The sequence below is a fragment of the Meleagris gallopavo genome, chromosome 15 (genome assembly GCF_000146605.3).
Source record: "Meleagris gallopavo isolate NT-WF06-2002-E0010 breed Aviagen turkey brand Nicholas breeding stock chromosome 15, Turkey_5.1, whole genome shotgun sequence".
NCBI classification, from domain to species: Eukaryota; Metazoa; Chordata; class Aves; order Galliformes; family Phasianidae; genus Meleagris; species Meleagris gallopavo.
This window is the reverse complement of record NC_015025.2, coordinates 2,238,902-2,265,502: the sequence shown is the minus strand read 5'-3', so window position 1 is coordinate 2,265,502 and position 26,601 is coordinate 2,238,902. Positions and strand designations below refer to the sequence as shown.

The 26,601-nt window shown below is 44.6% G+C and overlaps 1 long non-coding RNA gene across 6 annotated transcripts in view; it reads right to left on the bottom strand.

Moving 5' to 3' along the window:
• Nucleotides 1-19,083: 19,083 nt before the first annotated feature.
• Nucleotides 19,084-26,601, bottom strand: part of LOC104913242 — a 41,998-nt gene continuing 34,480 nt past the window's right edge. For 3 of the 6 annotated variants that reach the window (XR_004161384.1, XR_004161386.1, XR_004161383.1), the window contains one exon: nucleotides 21,525-23,590. This is a non-coding gene — a long non-coding RNA (uncharacterized LOC104913242). The other 3 variants (XR_004161385.1, XR_004161387.1, XR_004161388.1) reach the window with 3 other exon arrangements.

The following is a 26,601-nucleotide window of genomic DNA, read 5'->3' as shown; positions in this document are numbered from 1 at the left end:
AAAGCAGCAACTATAATAAGATACAGCATATGAAGGAACACTGCTTCAGACAGTTCATGTGGCTCACAATGGACTTGTAATACCTTGGGGAAGAAGGAAAACTGCTGGGCTCTTTGAACTGCCTTCAGTGCAGCAACCTAAGGGCATCTCTGCCTCAGGGTGCCCTGGGCAGGCCAAGGCTGATGGGATGGAGATGGACAGAGCTGAGCCCCTGCCCCATCTCAACAGCTCGTGCATCAAGGAGCAGTGAGATTGCCAGACAGGATCAGCACAGTGGTCTCCCTCCTTCAGCATTGTGTCTCGTGGAGTTGCCAGTACAAGTCTCAAAGGCCATAAAAACTATACAGTGTATTTTGTTAGAATGATTGTTCTGTCATCGCCCAGACATTGTTGTTATAGGTGCTATGCAGGGCAATAAATAAAATGAAATTAGACAGTGTCATGCAGTGAAATAGGCAATCCATGCTGGCAGCTGTCCCGGTCAGATTGTACCCGAGCTCATTAGATATAGCACATATTATTTCACTGATGAAAACACAACTCATCACATATGTGCCTGTCTGCTGGATCTGCTCAGTGGCTCACAGACCTGAGCGACCCGAGCCCCTGCTCCTGAGCCAGCCCCAAGCACTCACTGCAGCCTTGCCTTCCTCACACATCACAGAGAGGACGATGCTCTCAGATCCAGTCTGCTTCACACCCTCTGCAAGGCCAGAGCACTGGGGCTTTCGAATGAGGAGTATAACACAACTGCTTTGGGAAACATCTTGGTGGACAGACCAGGTACAAGCATCATATCTTAAAAGTTATTTAAAAGGAATTCCCATAGCCTGCAAAATATCAGTTTTCAGTACTGTTTTGTCTCATTATTTAACAACATTCAACCGGTCAATAAGCAAATCCGAGCTCTTTGCCTGTTCTGAGATGTTTCCTGAAGAACTCACACTGAGTGCTTTGGTCCTGCCCCATATCTCAGCTCCAACCCAGGGTCCAGGCAAAGCTCTTTCCTTTATAACTCATGGCTGCAGGCTTCTCTTTTGCACAGAACACAGGCAGGACCTTTCTGCACGTTCTACAGGAGCCCCAGGAGCTGCTAAGCCCACGTGCAGGCCAGCAGAAGGCCAGCAGGTGGGTACCTTGGGATCTGGCAACTCAGGACCCTGTCCTACCCTGCTTGGAGTGGGGAAAGGGAGCGGTGGAGGTCTCCCATGCAGCCATTGCAGCAGGCTGCAGTGCCATACCTAAAGCCAGCGGGTTGCTTGTACCCCTGAGCAGGATGTGCAGCAGATTCCCCACAGCTAGCATGCTCTGCCATGAATAAGAGACATACAGAACAAGCTGCAACACACAGCCCTGCATGGACGAACCCTGCTCGTGCCAGTGCTACCAGCACAGCTGTCCCAGCGCTCTTACCTCAGCTCACAGCCGCTCAAACGTGCTCACTGCTGGCTTCATGCACAGCTATGGGAACCCTGGAAACACAAAGGAAGTGAATGCACAGTCCTCTGTGAAATATATCCCAGCTGGAGCATGACATCATTGCCATAGATCAGCTTTTCAGTTATTTGGAGTCCCGATCTCTCCCCTCATTAGGACTGATCAGTAGAAGGAAACTGATTCGGCCCCAAACTGCCACAGAGAAAGTGTTTGCCAAGAATTTCTTCTTGATCTGGGAGACTGACAAGTCTTCCATACAAAAATAGAAGGGCTTTTCTCAGTGGATCCTGAAATCCTTTATGGCACCTCACCACGATCCACCGAGGACCCTGCTCTCACAGGTGGGCAAACCCACATAAAGAATGGCCCAAGTGTGATACTCAAAACTATCTGAACCCAATACACTGTTGTAGGTTTTTCCAGTTCATCCAACATATAAGCAGCATGAGCAGTAATATGAATAAGCAGATATAACCACATAATAAGGGGAGCAAATGCCTAGTGCAAAGCAAAATGTGAGTTATTCTAGTACAGATCCAGAACAGAACAAATGCCACTTGACTAATTGCAGCTAAGCCATCTAGCTTGGAAGTTTGCACACTCAGACAGCAACTCATAAAGCAAATGAAGCACAGAAAAAGAGCAGTGTTTAGAAAACAAACTTTAGACTGTGGAGATTTCCTGAGATCAAGTGGGGTTAGAAAATACTGTCACGTGCTTGGCAGGGATTAAACTTACAATATCTTGCCATCAATTTGAAATAGTTTTGATACATGAAAATACTAAAAAGGGGACACAAAACTGCAGAATTTTTGCCCACATCAGAATCAGTCTCGATTACAGAAATAACCCCCACAGTCTCATCATCTTCTCCCCTTTCTCTTTTGCTCTTCCTTCTGTAACCTCTCTCAGCCTGCAGGCAGCAGCCTGGACACACACACTTTGGTGCCTCCAAACCACGCATAGTGCACAACCTCCTCATGGACATCTTCACACGAATGCAGTTTAAGACACCCAATTGACACCCAATTTGGATGCAACAGAAAACGCCTTGCTCTACCAACTCCCCTGGTTACCAGCAGCCTCACATCCACGCTCTCACACCAAGGCTGAGATGAGCTGTATCAGATGCCAGTGCAGTCACCTGCACCTACTGGAGTAATGTGAGCTCTTCCCATTGCTGAGCTGGGGCTTCTTTGCTCACAGCCTTTCCAGCCTGCAGGGACTGAGCTTCCTGAGCTCCCAGTAACAACCAGAGAGTGAGGTCCATCTTAATGCAAAGCCCTCACCTCCTGGTCTACCCCACTGGGATAGCAGTGTGAGTGGGATTTGGGAGCAGGAGTTTAGGCTCTTCACGAAGCAACTTTGTTATTTGTTATATTACAGAGTTAGAATATTTGCAGGGACATGGAAGCGGTTGGATGTAATATGAAAACTGCATAAAACTCTGAAGTGTTGCATGCCTAAATACGACTATCTATACGTAAGAAAACTGGAATGTAAAAATCTGCCATCATTCATAGGCTCAGTTAAAGGCCTTTTACACATTTGTCCCCTCATTTTAGCACATGCAGCCTCATGCTGCATTCCAGTCAATCAGCAGAAATTCCCATACTCCCCTACTAGATGTTATCCTTCATGTGCACTGTTAGTTACAAGCTCCATGTACTGCAGCAGGCACTGACAGACAGCAGGAGATGATGTAGAGGTGCAATCATATCAGAGCATTGAGAGTACAAATCTGTACACCATAATATAAGTCTTCTATTGCATATATCAGAGCTTTGAAACATTTTCTATTTTTAAATATATAGTCCAAAAACTTGCAGCATATATCATATCATCGAAACAACAGACTTCCATTGTTCACGTGGCATAAATCTATCACAGTTTCATAACAGCATCTGATTTCCACTAGCTACAGGCTTATATATTGTCACACTAGTAGCAAAGGTTTTGTACATGGAAATTGACTTACACTGTAAGAACAAATTTTGCATTGTTCTGTACCTTGAAGTCACATGTTGCCATGATGACCAATGAACTCTAACACAGATTGCTGGCAAGGGTAAATCATGCCGAATAATCATATGTATTTTTCGTAGGGGGTCTGCTTGAGGTATCCCTGGCTCAGGGCTACTGCTGCAGCAGAGCCCCACGGGGCAGCCCCATCAGCTCCATCAGTGTGACCACACCACAGGGGCAGTACCGTAGATCCCAGCTCCATGCAAAACTATGATGTTCTGGGGATGCTCCTACCCTACAGGCACCACCACCAAGCTGATGGTGGTGACCTCATCAGATGATGAGATGCACATCCATACTCTACAATAGGGACATGCTTCTGTATCACAACAATCTGGCCATAGGTGGCTTCCTTACCGCTCCTTGGCTTCCTCCTCCATTCTGGACAGAAGTGTTTCTGTCCTAAAATAAAACATGTTCATCCTCAGCCATTTTCCCTGTCACACCGCTTCATTTCCATCCCCATGCCTACCCCTGCATGCATCTCTGCAGCCACCTTCTCATGATGCTGGCACCATAACTGTGTATACATTCCCCAGAGATATTCTGCAGCTCTCAAAAGCATGCAAAGAGATATTGCAATGGAAAAGGCATCCCTGCACAGGAACTGTGAATTGGCCTCCAGGTGCAGACCTCCCTACCTGGAGTACCCCAGGGCACAGGGCTGGCACATTGCACACAGAGGTGGCGGAAGGTCACAGTAAGGGCAGGATGCTCTCATGTCCCCCCGAGGATGTAACAGATGGAGTCCTGCAGCAAGGTAGTGCAAGCAGTTGACAACTGTGGCCTCAAAGGCATGCCCACAAATAAGGTGAATGTAGCCATGTCTATTCGTAAAGGGGAGGCAACACACACTGTCAAAATACTACCTCTTCAACAGCTACTTGGAGTGGGGATAAAGTCTTTCTGCACTTCCAGTTGAACCATGTCCTTCTATCCTAGTGGCCATATATAAGAGGTTTCCCAGAATGCACAGAGTATAATTCCAAAGGACGGTAGGAAATGACTCACTTACTAGCATGCTGTCTGAGAACTACATCATAAAATAGTGGCTGTGGTCTCGCATCATACCACACAGGCAGGAGAATTTGTATCAGCACACAGAGGCTATAGAGTTACCTTTTCTAATCAAATCCCAGACATACACCATAGATTACAGGCACTCCACTGGCAACACATTTGGCTGAAAAAGGCTTGCAATGTGACTTCAGGAGGAGATTGGCTTCTAGTGTACGTGTCTTATAGTTTGCTGTCACAGTGCCATATTTTCTGAAGCTTGAAAACAAGAGGTCATGAACTAAAGCCAAAGCAGGAGCCAGAGTATAATCAGCATCTTCCTGGTCTATAAGCAGTTTGGGATAAGGAGCAAACTGCAAATACATTCAACAGCAGCAGGAGGACTGCATGTGTTCAGCAGCCATCAGTAGGTAAAGCAGTAGTGTAAATCAATGGCTTCAGTATCTCGCCACCCTCAGCACATGGATCATTGTCTGGAAGATATAACTTCATTCCTATAAGAACTAAACCAGTGTGGGCAAATAGTTATTTAGATTGTGATAATGAAAGCCAAACACACAGACTGTGTTACAGGTTTCACTCTGGAACGGTGTGCTGAAGATGTGGTTTATAATGACACCAACTCAGGAGTCACGGCTCTTCCAGCAAGATGCAGCCATGCAATACCTGACTAGTCCAAGGTAGTAGTGGTCACGTTATTTACAGCTGAAACTAAGACTTCTATCTGAAAAAAGCTGGATGGAACAAAGGTTTTTATCTTTAAAAACCCTGATATGGTTGAATCACTTCGCTCTTTCAAGGTAACTGGAAGCAGTTATCTAGAATCTAATTCATTCCCTGCAAAATGCCTGAAGATTGGTCAGCCTGCATTACTACACATTTGCTGGTGTAAGAGAGGTTTTCACATACAACAATTTAATTTTTTGGTTGTAATCACCTCTGCTGCCATTTACAGCACTTTTAAAGCTTCTAATCCACATCATTATCTGTGTTTCAGATGGAATCTTGCATCAGAGTAGCAAGCAAATTGTCTCGCTAACGCTATTAAAACCTGCATCTCACAAAATGCTTTGCAACAAATTTTGTGGGCTATGGGAAAGGTAGCTAATCTAGAGTTCTTTCCTGTGTGTAACAGGGATGATAACACAAATTTAACACACACAAAACCAGCAGGATCAAACTCACTACTTGAAAGCACATCGAGATCCTTCGCAGAAGGTACTAAGAACAGGAGTTGCAAAGCAGCCATCATACAATAAGGTCAATATATTATTGGCTAATGAAATACAGTCTTAATATATCCCCAGCTGGATAAGGAACAGGCAGGATCTAAGCACATCTTATTAGAATAATGCTAATTTGAAAATAGGGATTTAAGAGGTGATGGGCAGACGAAGCAACTTCAATGCTTTTTAACTAACCCAAGAGGGATAATCTGCATGTTTGACATCCCACTTCCAGGCACCACCACAGTCAGCACTAGGGCAACTTTCACAGGCTTTTCACAGAGCACCCTTCTTTTAATTAGTAATAGCTATAATCATGCTCAAAGGTTTAATATAGCACAGTTTTTCCACTCCCCTGTGTCCGTGAAGCCCGGACTAAACAATCCCTTCAGAAAGGATGTGGAAAAGCTGGGAGAATATCTGTCACCATGGTTTTGATCCATGTTTCCATAACGGACCCCAGCCAACGTTATGTCCTCATTTGAATGAAAAACTGAGTTTTGAAAGAATTCAGATCTTTAACATGAAAAGGAAATAAAGCTCTATTAATTGTGACTCATTAGCAAAATAATAAAAATCCGCTCATTTGGTTTATTTAAGCTCTCATTTAATTTCCAGCTTGCTACAGGCTGTTTTGTTTTAATTTTTTTACATATTTGTGTATCTGGTCTTCACACTCATACCTCGGCAGCCTAAGGTTCCCCAGGGTTTTCCCACAACCACTGCCATTCATTATTCTCTTCTGCTATGAGCTAAACATCACTTTTATATACTCCCAGGCCAACCTTTGGTTTTGAGGTAGCTCCAAGGTGTCATCAAGGGAAAGAAAAATGGCAAACAGTCAAATATTTCTGTCTTCACATTCCTTTCTTCCTTCTCTTATTTCTGTCTCTTGCTCCTAACATCCCCCAACGTTCCCGCTTTCACTCCGTCCTGGGAGCTGGAGACATACATATTTTCCTTCAGAATGCTGAAATCAAAGGTTCTTTTCCAGCATATTCTCCCTATGGATCAACATGGATATCAAAGAGCAGTGTTCATACATACTCTGCAAACCAAACATAAAAGATCTCCTGCCACTACCAGGTGAGATTACTGACTGCAGGACTGCCTGCTGATTCCCAAAGAGTGCACGTCCCCTGCGGCTGAAGCTCTCCCTTGAAACACCTATTTTTTTCTCCAGTGATCTCCGAAGGGTTTACACAATACCACAAAACATTATAGGCACTTTGGTATTTCACTGCAACAAAGGAAATGACAGCATCGGTACCTGAACCAACAACACGTCTCTGCTGACAAAATACTCATTGGATCAACTAATGCCTTACCTGGGTCAGCTGAGTCGTCGCTATTGCAGGAGGGTAAAACGTTTAGGTTAAATAACCTCTTGAAAAACACTGGCCAGCTGAAGCTTACCTATCATTGCTATAGTAAAACAAAAACATCTGTTTGAGTTTGAGTAGATATTTTTAACTTTGATTCAAAGAATTCAAGGGATGGAGTCTCTACTGTGAGAGAGGGAAAAATTATCAGCTTAACCCATCTAGATGCCTCGGTGGACACATCCCTCACACTTTTCATGTCAATAGCAAAAGCTGCAGTGGGGAACTGTATCTTCTAGACAGCAAAATCTGTCAGTATCATGGCACAAATCCACTGGAAAATGGGCTCTCCTCAAGCCAGCTCCAAGGAGCTCCTGGCACCATATCACTCCCCCCATCCTGGCCACAGGGCTCACTGCAGCTGGACAGACAGATCCTCCAGATCCTCCTGCAGTTCCCCTATGTATGTAGAAGAAGCACAAGCATGACTCCATCAGGGGAACTAACGAGATGTAAATGTATTCCGTCAGAGGTTGATCCAAAGCTCACTGAAGTCAATTATTATTAATGTAATTAGTACTGTATAAGCAGTTCAAGACATAATTCAAGTCAGGTCTCCAACAAGCCAGACTGTATATATATGCAGAGCAGATTTAAAGGGTTGACAATCTAAATAGGTGTGATAGACAAAAAAAGAAACGGAGGAAAGAGACATGAAGAGATATAAAAAAGAGCAGATCATTTGCCACAGAATTCAAATCTTATTCCTGCTTTTTGTCTGCCAAATCATGTACCCTTCAGAGAGGATTTTCAGTAAATGTTAAATCAACAATGTGTTCATCAAATGGTATTTTAGATCTTTATTTCTGAAGAATTTTGCCTCGTCTTAAATTTTCATTAATTTTACCTCTCCTTTATCAAACATAAGCACACTACTCATTTCAGTAGCAGTGGATATGTATTCAGGGTCATTCAAACCTAGCCAATAGCATGACCCTGCAGTTACAGAATGAATTGCTGAACAAAACCCACCAGGAGCTTCGCCGCCTTCTCCGCTGATAATTTAAAATGACTGAGTCACATTGTGCATTTTCTGCACTCCTACACAGCCTCCTCCAAGGTAACTGGTTTGCTCCAGCATCGCGGCCAGATGCCAATCCACAATAACATCTCTGCATGCTGGCACCAGCCCAAAGTCATCTTTTTTTTTTTCTTTTTCTTTTTTTCTTTCAGTTCAGAAGGGAGAGTTTGCATTTGCAGCAGGAGGGGCAAGCAGCAGGCAGCAGGGAAAGAAGCGTGGCCGGGCTCGCTGCAAGGAGCTCTCAGCTTTGCACAAGCCCTCTCCCCAGCTCCTGCACCAAGAGCACCCTCTGCTGCTGCACTCTCCGGGCCAAAAGCCCACATGAGGTTGGGTTGTCTGCTGAGCCCTACCTGCAGTACCTCATTGGATGTGCCTGGTACCCCTGCACGCAGCAGGCTGGGGCTGGCGTCCACCCCATGCTCACCTTTTATGGGTTGCAAGATGGGAACTGCTCACACTTCCATCCCCAGTTTTACAAACCTGCTGGTTTCAAAGCCAAAGGATTAAAAACATGGCAGGAAACTCCTTGTTCTTTAAGTCTAGTGAGGGGGCTTTTCCCCTACAGCACAACGCATGGGTGTAGTAGAGAATGTGGACTGCATTGGAGCCCTGGGCTACAGCACGGGCTTTATGTGGAAATTTTTGCAACTGCCATTGCCATTAGGCCATATGAATGTAATTATAATATTCCAATAGAAATCATTCAAGTATGTGGTAAACCAAGGGAACATACAAGGGAATGTGTGTAAGATAATCTCTCTATCGTGCACTGCAAGGACACCAGGATTCCTTCCAGAATCTGAGCGTTGCCCACACCTCCCTGCTGCTCCCGTGGGAGGACGGCGTGGCTGGGTGAGCAAGGCTGACAGCAATGAGCACTGCCTGGGTGCTCAGAACTGCCAAGCAGGCAGTTGTGCCGGTGCGGATGACAAAAAGAAGCGATAGGAAGGCATTTTGTAGCTGGAAAAGGCAAGTCAACATGTAAATCCTAGTTAAAATATCTTTATTAGCAGCATTTTAATCACTTGCAAAATCTGGAACGGGATCAAACTAAACATAAGTCAGCAGCTGCTGTAAACAGCCGTTGTTGAAATGGAAAAATGATTAGCACTGAGGGAAGGATGTCAGGCATAACGAGTCTGCACCGAGTGCTGCTGGAGCCCAGCACCAGGCACTGCTGCCTTCACCCAGAGTCCTCACACCCATCCTCCATCTGCGGGTGGGGATCGTGGGCCTCTGCCCACATTTACCACCTTAGAAGGTGCATTTCAATCTCCACCTTCAGGGGTGCAAACAATCACACCAAGGTAGGAGCCTTCCTCCTTAAGTCATCACACACCAGAATAATACCGATAGTCACTTCAACTACTGCAAAATTAGAGAAGGGTAAGCACCCACCTGAACCTGAACCCAACCCCGGAGGCACATGGGCTGCACTCTGACACCACCTTCCCCTCTGTGAGCAGCAGGCCCTGGCCATGCCTGCCTGAGTGCAGTGGCTTCAGAGCCACACGGCCAAGGTGCTCCATTCACCCAAAGCAAACCCACGTGCTTCAGAGTGCCAGGAAACAAAAAGAATTAAGGTTCGTTTTGCTGTCAAAGCAACATGCATTTTCCAAATGAGAAGGTTTCTATATCTATTTAAAGGAATGCAATATTAGGAGGAAGACTTTTACACAGAGGGTGGTGAAGCACTGGAACAGGTTGCTCAAGGAGGTTGTGGATGCCCCAACCATGGATGCATTCAAGGCCAGGCTGGATGTGGCTCTAGGCAGCCAGGTCTGGTTTTTGATGACCCCGGACATAAAAGAGGGGTTGAAACTAGATGATCATTGTGGTCCTTTTCAACTCAGGTCATTCTATGATATGAAATAAAAATGGGAATGCCATGCTTTGGAAGCGGTCAGGCAAAGCAATCTTAAGTCCAGGGGCTTTCCTTTCTCCTCAGCACAGGAAACAAATGGCAAATCTCCAGCAAATTCATAAATGGTTTAGTGCCATAAAATCATGGAATTGAAAGAATTAACTGGAAGCCACATACAAATACTTTGGCCTCCTCTAACTCTCACCTTCACCTGCAGTGCCTGCTGGCTTAGCTGCACTGTCACCATGAGTAACTAGCTGTTCCATCAATCCAGGCATCGTTTCCAGACAGCTACAGCCATCCTACTGCTGCCCTTAGTGTTTCTGAAACAAGCACAGTCATCCTTGCCTGCTTTTAACCATTACCAGTACCACAAAGGCCTTTGTGACCATGATGGGGTTCAGGGAGCACCAGGGCCAGACCCAGCTCCTGCCTGCACAGCAGCTCCAGCTGCACAACAGCAGCGATGCAGTTTGCCCTCCCTCATTCAAGGCACTTTCCATGTTGTGTATGGGTGGATCCTTTAGCAAAGTGAAAGTGTGAACTGGGAATATTTCTTTTTCCCAGCAGAGATAACTTTGCAGTGGGAGAGTCCAACCCCACTGGAGCACTGGTGCTCACTGTGAACAAAATCACTATGACCAAAAAGGAATGAGGAACAGATATATTGGTGGGTACTTTTTATGGCTATTATAAGAACCTCTCTCAATACTTGGCAAGCCAAACAGCTCAGGCAATGGGTGAGAAAGCTACAATAGTCAGTATGAATGTGAATTTGTCATCATTTTAAGTAAAAAGTACTCAATCTGCTTTCACTGCACATGCCACCATAGCTATAGAAATGGTGCAAAATGAACTTCTGACATAATTTTCAGGTTGAACTTGTCTATATAACAGCATTAAATATTCAGTGCACCCTGAAGAGAAGCTAAGATATATCTGCTCTTTAATGTTGCAGCCTCAGCAATGTCCCTCCTACACCAGCAGTGCTTATTATGATTTCTTTGATTTTCATGTTATGCTGATGCACTTCAATCAGACACTTAAAAACAACTGGTCAATCTTTCCCAGTCAATCAAAATTATTGAGTATATTTTGGGGGCTTGGGACACTGCAGAGAGTGCTGGCTGTCCAGATTGTAAGGAAGGGAGCCACAGCTTGCAATGTGAAAAAGAGCCAACCACTTCCTATGTCCCTGTCAGACACATTTACTGCTTCTTCTGCCCCACTCCTCCCTGCCCTTCAATCTGTCTAAGAAGTCCATAAAATGGAAAATGAGGAATGTGGCAAGTTCTCTTCAACAGATACAGACTACCAGAAGAGCATCTCCTTTCCTGTGCATCTCTCCCATAGCTTCCCCCTACATCACAGAATTGCACGATATCCCAAGTTGGAACGGCCCCACAGGATCATCAAGTCCAACCCCTGGCTCCACACAGCACAACCCAAACTCAAACCCTGTGTATTAAAGTGGTGTCCAAACTCCCCTTGAGCAAAAAAAGCTTGGGGCCATGCCCACTGCCCTGGGCAGCCTGTGCCGTGCCCACCATCCTCTGGTGCAGACCCTTTCCATAACACCCACCTGACCTTCCCCCAACACAGCTCCATGCTGTTCCCTGGGCCCTGTCGCTGCCACAGACAGCAGAGCCCAGCACTGCGCTCCACTCCCTGTGAGGAGCTGCAGCCACCATGAGGGCTGCCCTCAGCTCCTCTGCTCTGGGCAGAGCAAAGCCAGGGAACTCAGCTGCTCCTCACACACCGTGCCATCAGACCTTTCCCCATCTCTGCAGTCCTCCTTCAGACTCTCTTTACATCCTTCTTGTGTTGTGGTACCCGAACCTGCACAGGGCTGGAGGTGAGGCCACACAACACAGAGCAGAGCAGGACAACCGCTTCTCTTGCTTCCCCAGTGCTGGGCCTGACAAGCCCAGGGTACAACTGGCCCTTCAGGCTGCCAGGATGCACTGCCAGCTCAAATTCAAGTTGCCACCAACCAGAACGCCCAGATCCCTTTTTTGCAGGGCTGCAAGTAGGACAACTGTCAGGCCATAGACTCCCCTCACCCAACACAGCCATGTTTTGGTTCTCATGGGACATTCTTAGGGTCGCACTGCCATGGCCTTATGATGTCCCGAGCCACCTCCCTGCTGACTGCTATAGAAACAGGGACCCTGACAACAGAACACCACTCGCTGACTGACTTCTGTTGAGGAAGCACACATCTGAGACACAGAGCTCATTACCCAGATCCATCCCTCCCAGTGTAGGAACTTTGGTGGAGGAGGGTGGATCCTCCAGGCACACTGAAACTGGTCCAGGTGGCATCGTGGTCCCTCCTCAGTGCCTTTGCAGTGCAATCCCTGTGCTTTCGAACAGAGCTGAAACACAAAACTGCAGTTGTGCTTCTCAGGCAATGGGCTCGGCTCTCCACTCGCAGTTTGGTTCAGTTGGGGTTGCAGAACACAGTCTACAGCTGCAAGGGCAGATATCAAAGTAAATTTAAAATGACTGCATTAAATAAAACCCAAAGATGCAGACAGAGAAAATTGAAATGTTTGTTTTAAGCAAATGAAGGGAAAACATTCTGAGAAACATCACTGCTGTGAATTCTGCTTTACTGGTCCTCACTGCTCATTCATACAACTGAGAAAGAAGATTACGAGGGAAAGGGAAAAACCTCTCTGTTGGCCTTCTGGTTTCAGGGTAACTGACACAGCTCTGATGGGCAGCACGGCAGCGTGCAGCTTCACCCACTTCATCCACTGTGGCCAAAGCAGAGAGCGCTGCCCGGTTTTTAATCACACCATCCATCATCTCAGCTTCCTTTTGCTCTCCAGCACTTCTCTTCCCATGCACCACTCAAGTCACTCCTCCTGTCCCCAGAGGCGTAAATTAATTTGTTTCCTTTTTCTGGCTTCTTTATTTCTCAGCCATGTCCCCTTATGAGATCAGGTGATTAGCAGCACATGTAATTAAAATCAATTTCCCTAGCAGCACTTAAATGAGACCAGGAACACCGAAGGGCATCACACAGATCCCATGAAGGCTTGAACCTCATTCAGCACATGGGCAAAGCAGAGAGGCCCCAGCCACTGTGTGAGCCATGCCCAGCAGAAGACTTTAGTTTGGATGGGAGGAAGGACTCAAGTTCAGCATGAGGGTCCATTCCAGTTGCTCCACTAGGACCTTGGTTTCAAAACTGGGCAATAAACAGTTTAGAAGAACAATACAAAATGATAATACTAATAAAATCTAAAATGAAATTAAAAAAGCAAAACCAGTATGTGCCTCTCCAGTTTTGGTACTTTAGAGCCTGCCCTGGGACATGTGTTCCCTCCTGTTCTCCCAGGCAAGGAATGACTTTGCCCGTGAGGTAAGAGCCCAGCCCAGCATCTTCAATATATTCTAAACATGTTTGATACTATGAATACAGGCACTATAAAAAATATCAATACTATTTGTTGTTACCCAGCATTTTAAATGTTTGAGCAATCTCTCTATCTGATTTTCAATGATGTTAGGAGCCAGGCAGACCCTCAGGCGTTGTTTGAACAACATCCATTTGTATGGCTTACGGAAAGTTGGTCTCCCAAGAGCAAGAACCGCTCTGTCACCACAACTTGCACAAGCTATCATAGCCTCTCAACAAAACACAGGACATCAGTGGGATGATGCTGATCAGCATCAGCTCCAACTGTGGCACTTTGGCAACCAGGAAATATTCTGCAGTCACAAGAGCTGACCCACTGAGCAAATCCAAAGCTCTGTCTAGCCTACTGTTGTCATGCACCTGTGCTAGAGAGTGTTAGAACAGCCTGAGCACAGAACTGTATCTGCTCTCACACAGCTTTCATGAAGCTGGTAACCACCTTTCATGCAAAAAAAAAAGTAATAAGGTAAGAGCATATTTAAGTCTACACATGCTATCTCTCACTGGAACAACTTGAAACTTTTTACTAGAATTGGCTAAGGGAAAAATCCACAGTGTGTATTTCTAACTCTTACAGTGTTTCTGACCCATCAGGATCCAATCCAAAATATCCACCGTAGAGCATCAAAATATAACTATTCCAGAACTAAATTATTTGATCCCACTGACTTTCTTTTGCTTCTCTGAAGACAGAGGAAGCTACAGCTATGATTTACTCTGCAGCATCTCTTAACATCCGAAGAGCTCCTGTCCCCTTCTTCACCATCAGGCAATCACAAGAAATTCCAAACTCAGAAGGAACTCAAATCACTTTGAGTATAAATACACACACTTGCCATCATCATTCACGTTTGCCATGATGAGCCTATGCCCACTCCATAATCACCCGAACTTAAAACGTTGAGTTGAAAAATACTACTGTAGGCTTGAGAAGTGTCTTCATAGTAATAAACTATTGGTCTTGTCTGAGACAAGAGGAAAAAAGCATTGTCTAGTATCTTTCATTTCCATAAGGGGGAGCCTGTGCATAGAGGATTACTGGCTGGTGACTCCAGCCCCAGAGAATTTACAATTATGGCTCAGTGCAACCTGCTCTGGTGCCAATCCCTGCCTGGGACATGGCACACAAGTTCAGCATCAGCATCAGGGCTGCCACGCTCAAGAGATGCTGTACTGTAAGGGTGAGAAGGGAATGTTACAGCGTTAACCCAAACTACACAATCCACACACGTGTGACTTCTATGACATAATTGTATTAGTGGAGGGTTAATGGTTTTATTTAGCTGAAGTGCAAGTGATACCATGCATGCAGATGACTCCCTGTGGTTCAGAGATTGACTATATAGTAAATATTAACATTCGTGGGATGAAGAATAATTGTGAGGGTTATGAGTCAAGATCTGTGTAAAGGTTATGGGATAACGGGCTTGAAATTAAAGATGTTGTTGTAATCTGTCTTTAGGAAAACACCTTCCAATCCTTTCTGCATCTTGGAAGCAGTTCTGCAAGTCAGCGGCTGGTTAAACAGTTCCTACTGGACAGGTGGCAAATCCATCATGAACAAATTTTTAGGTGTTGACTGAAATTTTTCACATGCAAAACAGGTAATAAGCTACAAACATTAAATTTCCTACACATAACAATCAAAGTTTTTTTTGAACAAGAAGTTAAGATTGAAAAATCTAATGCTACAAACACCTCTGAGGTACTATTTTAGAACTCTGCTTTCCTGGAAAAAAACCTTGCCTTCATGCTTAAACCTATCCTAGCTTTCCAAGTTCAACTCTGCAGAAAACTCTGCTGAAGTTCTCACAGCTCTCTTCCATGATGTTTTTCACAGGGTTAAACCAAACTCCCATACAAAACTCCAGGCCTCCTGCTTACATACTCCAAGCCAGCTCTGAAGCCACAAGCAATTTTCCTTTCCAAACCTTTTGTTCTTTTAAGCTTAACGTTTAATCTCTGTTCCGTCACTGTTATGAATGGACAAAGACATTAAGACAAAATCCTTCAGTTCCTATATGTGTGTGTGTGTATGTGCAGGTCTGTTTGTCTACTCAAAACCTGTAATCCCTAAAAGCAAATTCTGAAAACATGCTTTCCCTCCTGGTCTTATAAGCCTGCCTGATGAAGCTTCACCAGCATCTCCTCCTCTCAGAGACTAGTTGCTTCCTTACAAAGATGGACTCAAAGACAGAATAGGAAACAAAAATTCTTTTTTTTTTTTTTTTCCCCCCCAAAAGAATTGAGACTCTTATTTGGTAGAGTGCACAGGAATGCTCTGACAAGACTGGGATGGTCAGTTCTTAACATGCTTTCAAAGAAGGACTTGCTCTGAAGTTCAGTGCATTTGATTCAGTCAATGCAACTCATCTGCATAACATGATTTCTGTTTCTCAAGCATTAAATTCACACATATTTCAACTTTATTATATTCTATGTAATCTGGGTTACACTACACTATGCTTAAAGACACAAAAACTACAAAAAACAATGAGTAAAAGGCCCAAGAATTCCCCTCCAGTCATTCTGTCCAGCAGAGAAGAGAGCTACTTCACCTGTGTTGCTGCAGGCTGAAAACACGGGTGCCCTGTTGGGTCTGCCTTCCCAACAACCATCCCTCATCTCCCCCCAAACAGCTGTTTCATCCCCACAATCATCTTTACTGTTATGTCTCAATTCCCCAGTGCCCTTCTTAAAATACAGGGATCAGAACTGTATTCACAACACAAGTGATGGATGTGCAAAGGTTTTAGGGGTCTTATCACTGGCACGGTGCTCTTCAAATTCTTTTTATACTTCACCTCCTAGTCTAATTGCCTTGCATTTACAGGATAGGGAGCAGTTCACAATATTGCACTCAGGCATACAAATCAAATGCATCACCAGATAAACATTTTTGGATGATCAGTTTCCTTACTCAATCCTGAAAACCATGACGTACAGATTGAGAGGTGTGACACAGCTTTCTTCCACAGGCTGAGAACAACCTGCGCTGGGCAAAGCCTCTGGCACCTGCATTGGAATGAGCCTCCCGTGAGAGCGGGGCTGCCTGGGCTGTGGGCATTCAGGGCACAACTGATCCTACCAACCACAGCAAGGAGACAGCTTTCCTGAAATCCCAGGAAAAGAGCCCCCTCCAGAGAAGTTCAAGACAACAGGAATATCAGGCCACTGAAATAAGTGTCTACGGCCCAATTCAGGTGTATGGTTAACCATACTAGGCAAAGTATTTTTATAAGATCAGAAAAGTTTAAGCAAATTTGGGCACTCCTTTAATTGTTTGCACAACTACAAGAATGCTGCTTGCTGCCTGTCTCATACAGTTTGGGGCAGGATCCTTCTCTCACTGTTTGTCGCTTAATGGGATGCCAACAACAAATAATGAAGTACATTTAAATCAACAGCTCCAGTGACATGAAGCTCTTGTTAAAAAATGGATTATATTCACTGTTAAACAGCTAAAGAAATAGTGAAATTAATCTCCTAAAATCTTCCAGCTGAGCCTTACTAAAGCCCAAGCTTCACCCCACAGTCTATGGGATCTACAGAGGGACTGCAGTGAATCGCATTGGTACCTCTGGGCTTTAAACACTTCTGGATGATGGGTAAGCTATTTGGCATAATCAGTTGCCACAAAATAAAGTCCCTTTGTAATTTAACATAAAACACTTCCATGTATGCAATCCAAAGAGACAGATAGTGAGGAGATACAATATCAGATCGCAGTAATGTTTCTTCTGGTACAACACTAGAGGAGAATCAGTCCAAAGAAAACTCCTTCACAGATTGAAGCAGTTGAAAAAAAAGTACATTTACTTGTTAATGTCTAATAGTCTCAGATGTCTACTGTACAAAGGAAAGTATTTGAACAGCTTAAAAGTTTTATGGCTAGAATAACATTCAATAAAAAATACATTTTTGCAGGACTGGTTAAGAAACCACATACAGGCGGGAATTCCCGGAAACCCCAGGGGCAGCTGTGCTCCAGAGGGCAGGGTGGGCACAGGGACAGGGCCAGCCCCACTGCCCCCAGGAGGAAGGGAAGGGACTTCTCCCCAGGTACTGTATTCAGCCTCCCTCAGGCCTGGTCTCAGAGGTCTGACATATCACAGTCGTGAGCTGTCAGTGCCCAGAACTCTCCCTTCGTACTTATATCAAGTTCTAAGCCCCACTGCTGCAGACTCCAGCCTATATGGCAAGAATGGAGACCTTAGCCATGGCCATGATGGCTGAATGTTGGCATCCAGGACAGAAGCAAACACGTCTGATGCTCCCGAAAGCACAGCAGCTCTGGCTCAAAGGAACAAGATCAGGGATCTGTGGCCGCAAACTCAACGCAACTCAAACTGCCTCCTGGCTCAGGCAGCTTTATGTTAGGAAAATCCCCAAAATGAAAGCTGGGTGCTGTCTTTGCCATCTACTCAGAAATCTGACCTGCTGCCTGTTTCACTGCAACACCCTATTCAGAGGAGAAGCCATGAACTTTCTGAGCAATGCTGTACTCTGGACAGAAGTGCTAGGCCGAGCTTCAAACGCGCTGACGTGATGACTTACAGATTTATATCAGGACCACAGCAGGGGAGGCACTGCTTCTCACTAGTTAAAGAGCTGAAACCAGGTGAGATACAGTGTTATCTAATAAGTTTGACCTAGAATGTTAAAATGCCTTTGATTCCAAAATTCAAAGTGAAAGTCAGAGAAATGAACCCATATGAACCAAGCCCAAGAATGTATCTCTGCAAAGCACTGTGAGGTGAAAGCACAGCTTTGCAAAAGCTTTTCTTGATGTCTTCCTTCCAGCAGGCTTCTAAAACAGTTACCAACTTCTGACTGACCAAATGCAAAATGTCTTCTCTGTGCTGTTCTCAAACAGCTTTAAAAACAACTGGTTTGAGTGTGTTAAGAAAATACTTTCATCTTATGCTAGCATCTTACAGGGTTAACAGGAGTTATCTTCTTTTGCCGTAACCACAATTGATGCCAGTGTGATCTGAAGGAGTGCTGAGGTGGAGAAGAGAGGAAAATGCAAAATGAAACCCTAACAAAGTACAGCTGCATGGTATTTACTAGTGTTTGCCTGACAGACGTCTTCCCCTGCTTGAGAACACCAACACAAGGTACACTCCACAAATGAAGTGCCACATAAGCACATCACAACAATAGGCTACTGATACACATATATATAAAATCACACCGGTATGCACAGATGTGTCACCTCACCAGATAATGCAGATCATGCTGTCACGCTTTCTCTGAAATACCTGTATACTCCACACTCATCGCGGCACCTGGAGTGGTTGTTCTTCCTGACATCTCACTATCACCTGCTCCCAACTAGCTCCAAACAGCGCTAGGAAATTAAGTATGGAGAGACCAGAAGCCTACTCTGCCTAATTTGCAGAAGTCATTTGGTATCAGACCTGCACCCAGGTCTCTCATCCCAACATCCATCCTTTCTGCCAGTCACGTACTTCACATGTATTCACAGAATCACAGGCCCATTAAGGTTGGAAAAGACCTCTAAGATCATCTAGTCCTACCATCCATCTACCACCAATACTGCCCACTAAACCATATCCCTAAGTGCTACATCCACCTTTTCTTTAAACACCTCCAGGGATGATGACTCACCGCCTCTCTGGGCAGCCTGTTCCAATGCCTCATCACTCTTTCTGAAAATAAATTCTTCCTAATATCCAGCCTGAACCTCCTCTGGCACAACTTGGGGCCATTCCCTCTCATCCTATCATTTCTTTGTTGGATGCAAAAATCAGTTTGGCTCAGCTTGGACAGGTCCAGAATATGTAAAACACTGATTTGCAAACAGCTCAGGGATGAGCCATACTTTCGGCAGTCCTTAAGTCTTGACTGATGACCCAACAGTAAGATTGGGATGGGGTTGCTATCCATGCATCAGCACAATGGAAGAAAAACAACTTTACCATTGGCTGCATCCACCTGCATTTACCTGATATGTCTGTTCTCAAGTCCAAAGGGGACGGCGCTGAATGAATGTGCATGCATGGAAGACAGGGCAGATCAGTGTCCTCTGCTTGCACATGAAAACGCTCAAGTGAGATTGCTGAAGAAAAAGCCAGACAGCTAAGCAGTTATTGCAGGTTCTGAGCTGCAGCCCACTGACACTTCCCACCAATACTCCAGCCCAAATAACTTTAAAGCTAACTTCAGATTCCTGCTTTTTCATATCTTGGTTTAAAGCCATACATCTGTTCTTTTCTCTCCTAGTGCTGATGGCACTCAGCAGCCATCCTGAGGACATGCCTCTTCCTAGATGGGAACCAGACCTGAATGAAGATATCTGCACAAGTGTTTTCTGCAAGCACTGTCCTCGCAGCCACAGATGCTTTTGCTTCCTGACCTGTAGCAAAGGGATGTCATCTTCACAACAGATGCCAGTGGACAAATTTCCTTGCATGTGTTAAAAACCACGAAATCTCTATTCTCTAAGTAAATCATGTACTACTTCCTCTACACAGGGTATTCTGCTACCTACATAAAACATTATTGTGATCTTTAACCTTGTGGGGGAACCATGCTGTATGCAGTACTGGGAAAAATAACACGGGAACAGGCAAACATACATGCAAAGATAGTTTTGTTACTCTCCAACATTGTTCCAGCTGTGCCCATTTAAATGTGCTCAGCACGCAGCCTGTTTTTCTGTCTGTATCCCCACTGTGCTCTCTTCTGCCTTTAATTCAGCCTTCCTTCTTGCACCTCCCGCTATCCTCTCTCTCTGTTTCAAAGCATCCCGATTAGCAGGAACAACACTGAGCACAGAAGCGGTGCCAGAGAGTAGGAGGAGATTCTGTCCCCGTGAGAGGAATGACCTTCGTCCCTTCACTCAGTCACTGATCACAGCCTCTGGTTCCTTCCACTGTCTTAGAGGCAGCTGGACAGACACCCTATGAGAAGCAAGCCAGTCTGCTCCAGCTCACTGGGACAAAATAAAATGTCAGTTTTGAATGAGTTAACAAAGAACAGCTCCAACTGATTCAACAGGCTCACCTAAGAATTACATGAAGAATCGCCTCTCCATTGCATTTTTCCAGCTGCAAACAACCGCACAGCAGGTTCCAGTACTGTGTTCTTGGTCAGGAGCCCCTTCCCAGGGTGCACACAGACCCACGCTCCTCATTCCCCACAAAGACAGACCATTGCTCCTCTCTGCTCTCCTGCTTCAGCTATGCATCCTGGCTTCTCTGCTACTGCCAGTCTTGACTCTATTCTGGAACAAAGACATTTAATTACTGCTATGTGGTCTTGCTTTTGTTTGTTTTGTTTGTTATGTGGCTTTGGAATCCGGAGACATAGACATATGGCTTTGTAAGAGCTAAAAACAATGAAATCTGTTTTGCTGCACACTTCTAACAATAATTAAATGCAAATGTTCCTTGAAGCTTCTCTTGCAATTAGAACAACTACAGCATTTCTCCTTCTGCAGGGATGTAATGCTCTCTGCAAGACAAGACTGTCCATGACAGCAAGCTCCAACCACTCCACAATGACATGGGGTCGAGAAAAAATGCTCATCATCTTTCCATCAAATGTGGCTCACTCACAGTACCAGAAGGTCCAGAAGTCACCCAAGCAACCAAGCACAGCCTAGCAGGTGCCAGTCCTGCACAGCCCCGCTTGCTGCAAGCCTCCTCTGGCTCGTGGCAGTGCCAGCTCACACAAATGGAAAGCATATGCTGAAGTTTCAAGAAATCACTTTCCTAGAAAAAGAAAACATATACAGGGAATTTTTGTTTGAGAATTAATTTTCCAAATACAAGTTTCATTTTCCTACTCAGAGCTTCTCCCCGCAGCTGCAAATTCTAGAATTTACATGTTAAAATATTTTAAAACTTTACTAAGTCACAGTCAAGTCACGCATTCTGACACTTATTTTTTGGTAAACTTTTTCTTTGAAAAGTGGGAGAGAAAACAAATTTGCTGCTGCTATTGCAAATGATGGAGCACCAGGTTAAGGAGGGCTCATCGCTGGCGTTGAGCAACATCAAACTGCTGGCTCCAGGCTCTGTTCTGTTTGTGTGTGCATGATCGGGTCTTTGGAAAGAGAAGTCGATGGGCTTCAGGCAGCAGCTGTGACAAGGAGACACTACATGAAAATTGTTTTTATTCATGCTCCCAAGGCATCTATCCTAAACAAAAGGCTATAGGTGCTGACAAGCTTCAGCACTACAGATTAAACCAAGACAGGAAAAGTAATTGAAGGAGAAAAATAAACAAAGGAATATTTTAGTAATCTCAAGGATGAAAGGCTCTTTTGACTGGCTTTGCTAGCCTTCTAACACAAACCTTCAGCTTTGCTTGGAAGAATACTAGATTCTCTATGGGATGCCAAGTCATGAATCCATCAGAAAAATCTATTTTTGAAATCTTTCTATCATGCTACTAAAGGCAGAAGTTGTGTTGACAAAAGTGTCCATTGCGTTTGACACAGCCTTTCCTTGTTCCTTGTTTCAAAAACCATGAAGGAGGTTGGGACTAAGGGATTTATAGATGTTAAGCAAAGCCCGTCTCTTTAATCTGAAATCTGTCTTGCTTTGCCCTTAGGTTGACATTTATTGTTTAAAAACCTTGAGAAAATGTACTGAGGAATTGCCCATTCCCATCAGTTTCAGTATGAAATGTTTAAAGTGCACATATTTCATCTAATGCCAGGTCCAGGATCACAGCCAGGTCTTGTTTGACAACCAGATGACTAACACAAAGGGGTTCCCCTTATGAAAACGTTTAGATATGTGAATTGGCACATGTGAGCAGATCACAACATACCCTTTTGGGAGCCAGATCACAGTCATGTGCAGGGCATATGGGCAGCCACATGAAAAGCACGCTGCCATGCCGAGCGGGGAACGGTCATGTTGAATAAGCAGGAGAGCAAACGTGAGGGTCATTTTATATTTCACTGTAATTCACAGAGCTGCTTAAGGGTGTTAAATGGAAACTGTTTTAAGAGTGCAAATGAAAACTGACCACACACTGCCTGGAGGTTGAGTAATGCTGATGTGTAAATTTGCGATTACTCAGTGCACACATGGCCTGTGCCTTTGGCATGGGAGTAGGCTTCCCACATCAATTGCAGGCATGAGGCATCAACTGAAGATGTGAATGGTACTCTCATAGGGTTGCCTTCATCTTCAACTTTAAAATAATTTATTCTAATTAAACAGAAGTATTTTCTGCCGGTCAATGCAAATGAGTCCCTGAAATGCAAATCTACTGAACCAGAAGTGAGAGAAGCATCCCTGTGATATCCCAGGTCAGACTCCAAGCAAATGAAACATTAAGAAAACAAACAAACAAACAAACAAACAAAAAAAAACCAAAAGTTTTGGGAAGTGCAGAAATATTGTAAAAATGAACTTTCCCTCTTTTTTCTATTCTTTGTATGGCCTTCTCCATGCTACCAGCCTTACACCTGTGCATTGCCAGCTCTGGAAAGAAAACCCAAACACTGTGCTCCATTCACTAGATCTCTGCAAGCCCTTCAGACCGATGACAGAGACCCACCAGCTCAGCTTACCCTTCCATCCCCTGGCCCAAAGCTGGCCAGGACGAGGTGTCTGCTTGGCATATGGCTCAGCACAGCCCTGTGATGCTGCACGTAGAATGGAAAGCAGCTTCCCAGCACATGGTGCCATGCTGACAGTCTCACTGCCTCTGGGACAGCACAAGAGCACATCAGGAGGTTGCCAGGCCACTGGGCCTTCTCTTCAAGTCCTTGTGCAATGACTACAAAGTTATGGTAACTTAAATGACAGTATTTGACTTGGTAAATATTTTGCATGAAGAGAAGGTAATACAATCACAAAGAATTTCTTGGCAGGGGTTGCTCTCTCAATTAATATTTACCCATCAACTCCCCGTCATTCCACCACACTGATTCCAAAATCCTAACAGCTATGCACATATGGCTCTCCATGGACATGTTTTAGCTGGGGAATCTTCTTTTGCAGCTCTTATGAGGTCCAGCTGTTCCTGCAGCTCCCTCTGAAGCTTTGATTCCTCCTCATTACCACGTGTAGACACTCCCATGCAACAATTGTGTGACAGTGCCACAGAACATGAATGTCCTTAACGAAGCCAATCTCCAATTTCCTATTGATTTTTGTGCAGTAAGGTATTTCCAGGGCACTGCTGTTCTGTCGGATCCTAAGTGACAAAAAACACAAGAGTTTAGAAGAACAAAATGATGCAATGCCCACCCCAACCCACCAAAGCAATCCGGACGTAGGATCAGCAGACATGTCATTTTGACTATGGCACAAGCCATCAAAAATTAAATTATGAAATTCTCCCTGGCTGTCATGCCTTATGCTAAACAACACCAAGCAGGCACTGCAAGGCTATGGTGGAACAGCTGCCTTTACCTACCGTGTTCAGGAGCCCACTGTATTCCCTCAGCAATTGGGAAATGACCTGAAACACTCAGTTATTCTCCAAGCCACAACTGAGCCAAGACACAGACTTCCTAGTGGGATACTTCAAAAAGGCAAACCCATCTTGAAAAAACATTTTAAACTAACATTTTAATTTATAAATTTCTCCCACCTCCCATGTAAAGCAGAGCCTACTCAGGAGGTTATCACGGGAGAATCCTGGCTGGAAAGGACCTCACAAAGTCATCTGGTGCAACCTCCAGCTTAGCACAGGTCAGCTATGAGATCAGTGCTCAGGACCAACCACTCCGTTCTGGAAGCTCTCCCAAGGATGGAGACTGAAGAGCCTCTCTGGAGAATCCTGATCCATTGCCACGTAGCGAATTGGCTCACAACCAAGGCTAGTTCAATGTGCCTGCTGTGCAGCCCCAGCAGAACACTTCTGGAAGTCTGCCAGCTGCCTCCAAAATGCTTGGTGAAGAGGAATTTTCAAGTGCCTGTCTTACTGTCAGCAGCCTCCATCATTAAAGAGTCGTTGTGTCTCATTGTAATATGGGGATTGTGTTCAGAGCTGACAGTGAAATATCCTCCTGCTTGCACACCAAAGCCACGTTTTCTGCTTCTGTTTCAGATACCTTCGATACATCTCCCATTTCACTGTAAAACTATTACGCCACATATCAACACTATTATAATAGCTGACAGCAGCTAGTAATTTCTGCTGTTAAGATTGCAAATGACCTTCAGATAGCTTTGCATTCTTACAACTTTCTCAAGTACCATGGGGACTGAAGTCTGATAAAACTGCTTCCAATGGTAACAGCAAACACAGAACACACAACCACGATTCAAGTAATTTATGTGCTTAGTTGAAGAATGTGGCAGGCTATTTCATATGCTTACAAATCAAGTGAGCAAACTGAGTGTTCAATACAGTCTCCTTCTCTTACTTAATGCAGAGTAACACGTTTCTTCTGTTCCATCATCAATCAGAACAGGATCCTGAACTGAATGCATCCGGGGCTGCTGAATCTGCTTCAGTGATTTCAGCACCAAATCAGACGAACGTGCAAAAATAGAGTAAATCTATTTTCACTCCCCAAAAAGCTATGGATGAAGTAATCTCCACTTGTAAAGGCAGAGCACTCATTTCTCCCTCCTGAACATAAGAGCACCAACACATTATGCAAGTGCACGTTAATTTCTCGGACAGAAAACTAGATATAATTTAATTACAGACACACATTGGAAATAAGTGAACTACACAAAATGCCACCTTTCTATTTACGCAGGGATTTACTATTATTAATCATTGCTGACTGCCAGCTTAGTGCTCTGCAGTTATTCTCACCTCTGATAGGAAGCCACTTACAAATGGGGAGATGTGCTTCTGGTTTATCTCATCTGGGGATACAAATGAGTTGTTACTGCCTTATCTCCCCATAACATTGCAGAGCCAGTAGTGAAATCCACATGATTTAGGTTCACACCGGGTGGGAAGTGCTGAACATGGAAAAAGGCAAATTATCTTCCCTGGGCTCTTTTCTTAGCTCCAGGCTTTGCACCATGCCAAGAAAAAGCTCCCTAAACATTCCTGTCTGAGAACCTGGCAGAACAACTGGCAAACTGGGGCCTATATTTCTTATAGCCATTAACATACATTCAACAGCCGTCCTGCCTTTGCTCTGTGAACCTGCACACATACAAAGGGGAAAAAAAAGCCTGGAATAACATCAGCAAATGCTGTGATTGACTTGCCATGGCAAAACTGCCAGGTGAGGGTTTTTCAGGTTGGCCCCGGCTTCACCCCATCTTGCCCTGCTGCATGGCATTCCTGGGCAGAGAAGGTCAGCAAGAAAGGAGTGCCAAAGGAGTAAATAGCACTGCAATTCACTGGAGCACCCATTCTGTTATCAGGCCTGGGAGCAGGATGTGGGATTTGTGCCTCATTTTGTGTTAATTCTTCACACTGCTGAGCTGGCTGCCAAATAAATGTAGCAGCCAGTGAACACTGACCTTACCAGTTTTAGAACATCAATTATCGTCATTATATTATTAAAACCAGCAACAAGCCTGGAATTACACCAGTATGGAGATGATCTCTGACCAAGCAACTTCCTGCCATATGGAGATAACCACATTAGTCCATAGCACATTCACACTCATTTAAAGTGTATTACACAGCAATATTGGTGTAATAACAGTACATTGAGAGCAGGGGAGGACTGGGAGGGGGTTAGACACTAAAAAACTCGGTGTATTTCTCAATTTCATTGTATAGCAAGCATCACATTGCTTCCAGACTCAAATATAGAATGTCCTTATGGCAGCCACATTCAAACCTGCACGCTCAGATGGATGCACGTTACTTGCTCACGGGACCCAAAACGTGGCATGCTTTTAATATACTTCACCACCCCAACAGAGTCAACAGTACCTCTGTGAGTGTCTGACCACAGGCACAGAGCAGTAACCACTCAGCGTGAGACAGCAGGCATTCTCGCACAGTGTTGTACTCAGAGCAGCTGCTGCCTTTCAGTGAATCTTACAGAGCTACTGCTGCACCTCAGCATTATTTCAGGCATTGATCATTTCTGCAGAAAACATTTTGCTCAGAGCTGACAGCTGTCACCCACCCTCCTTGAAGAACTGGCTCTGTCAGGACTGATTTTAAGTCCAAAGACAGGGAGAACTTTATTGTTGCTTACTTTTTTTCTACTTAGTCTTACTTAGTCTTAAAAGTTACACATATCTCTATGACTTTTTTGCTCCCAGTATTATACC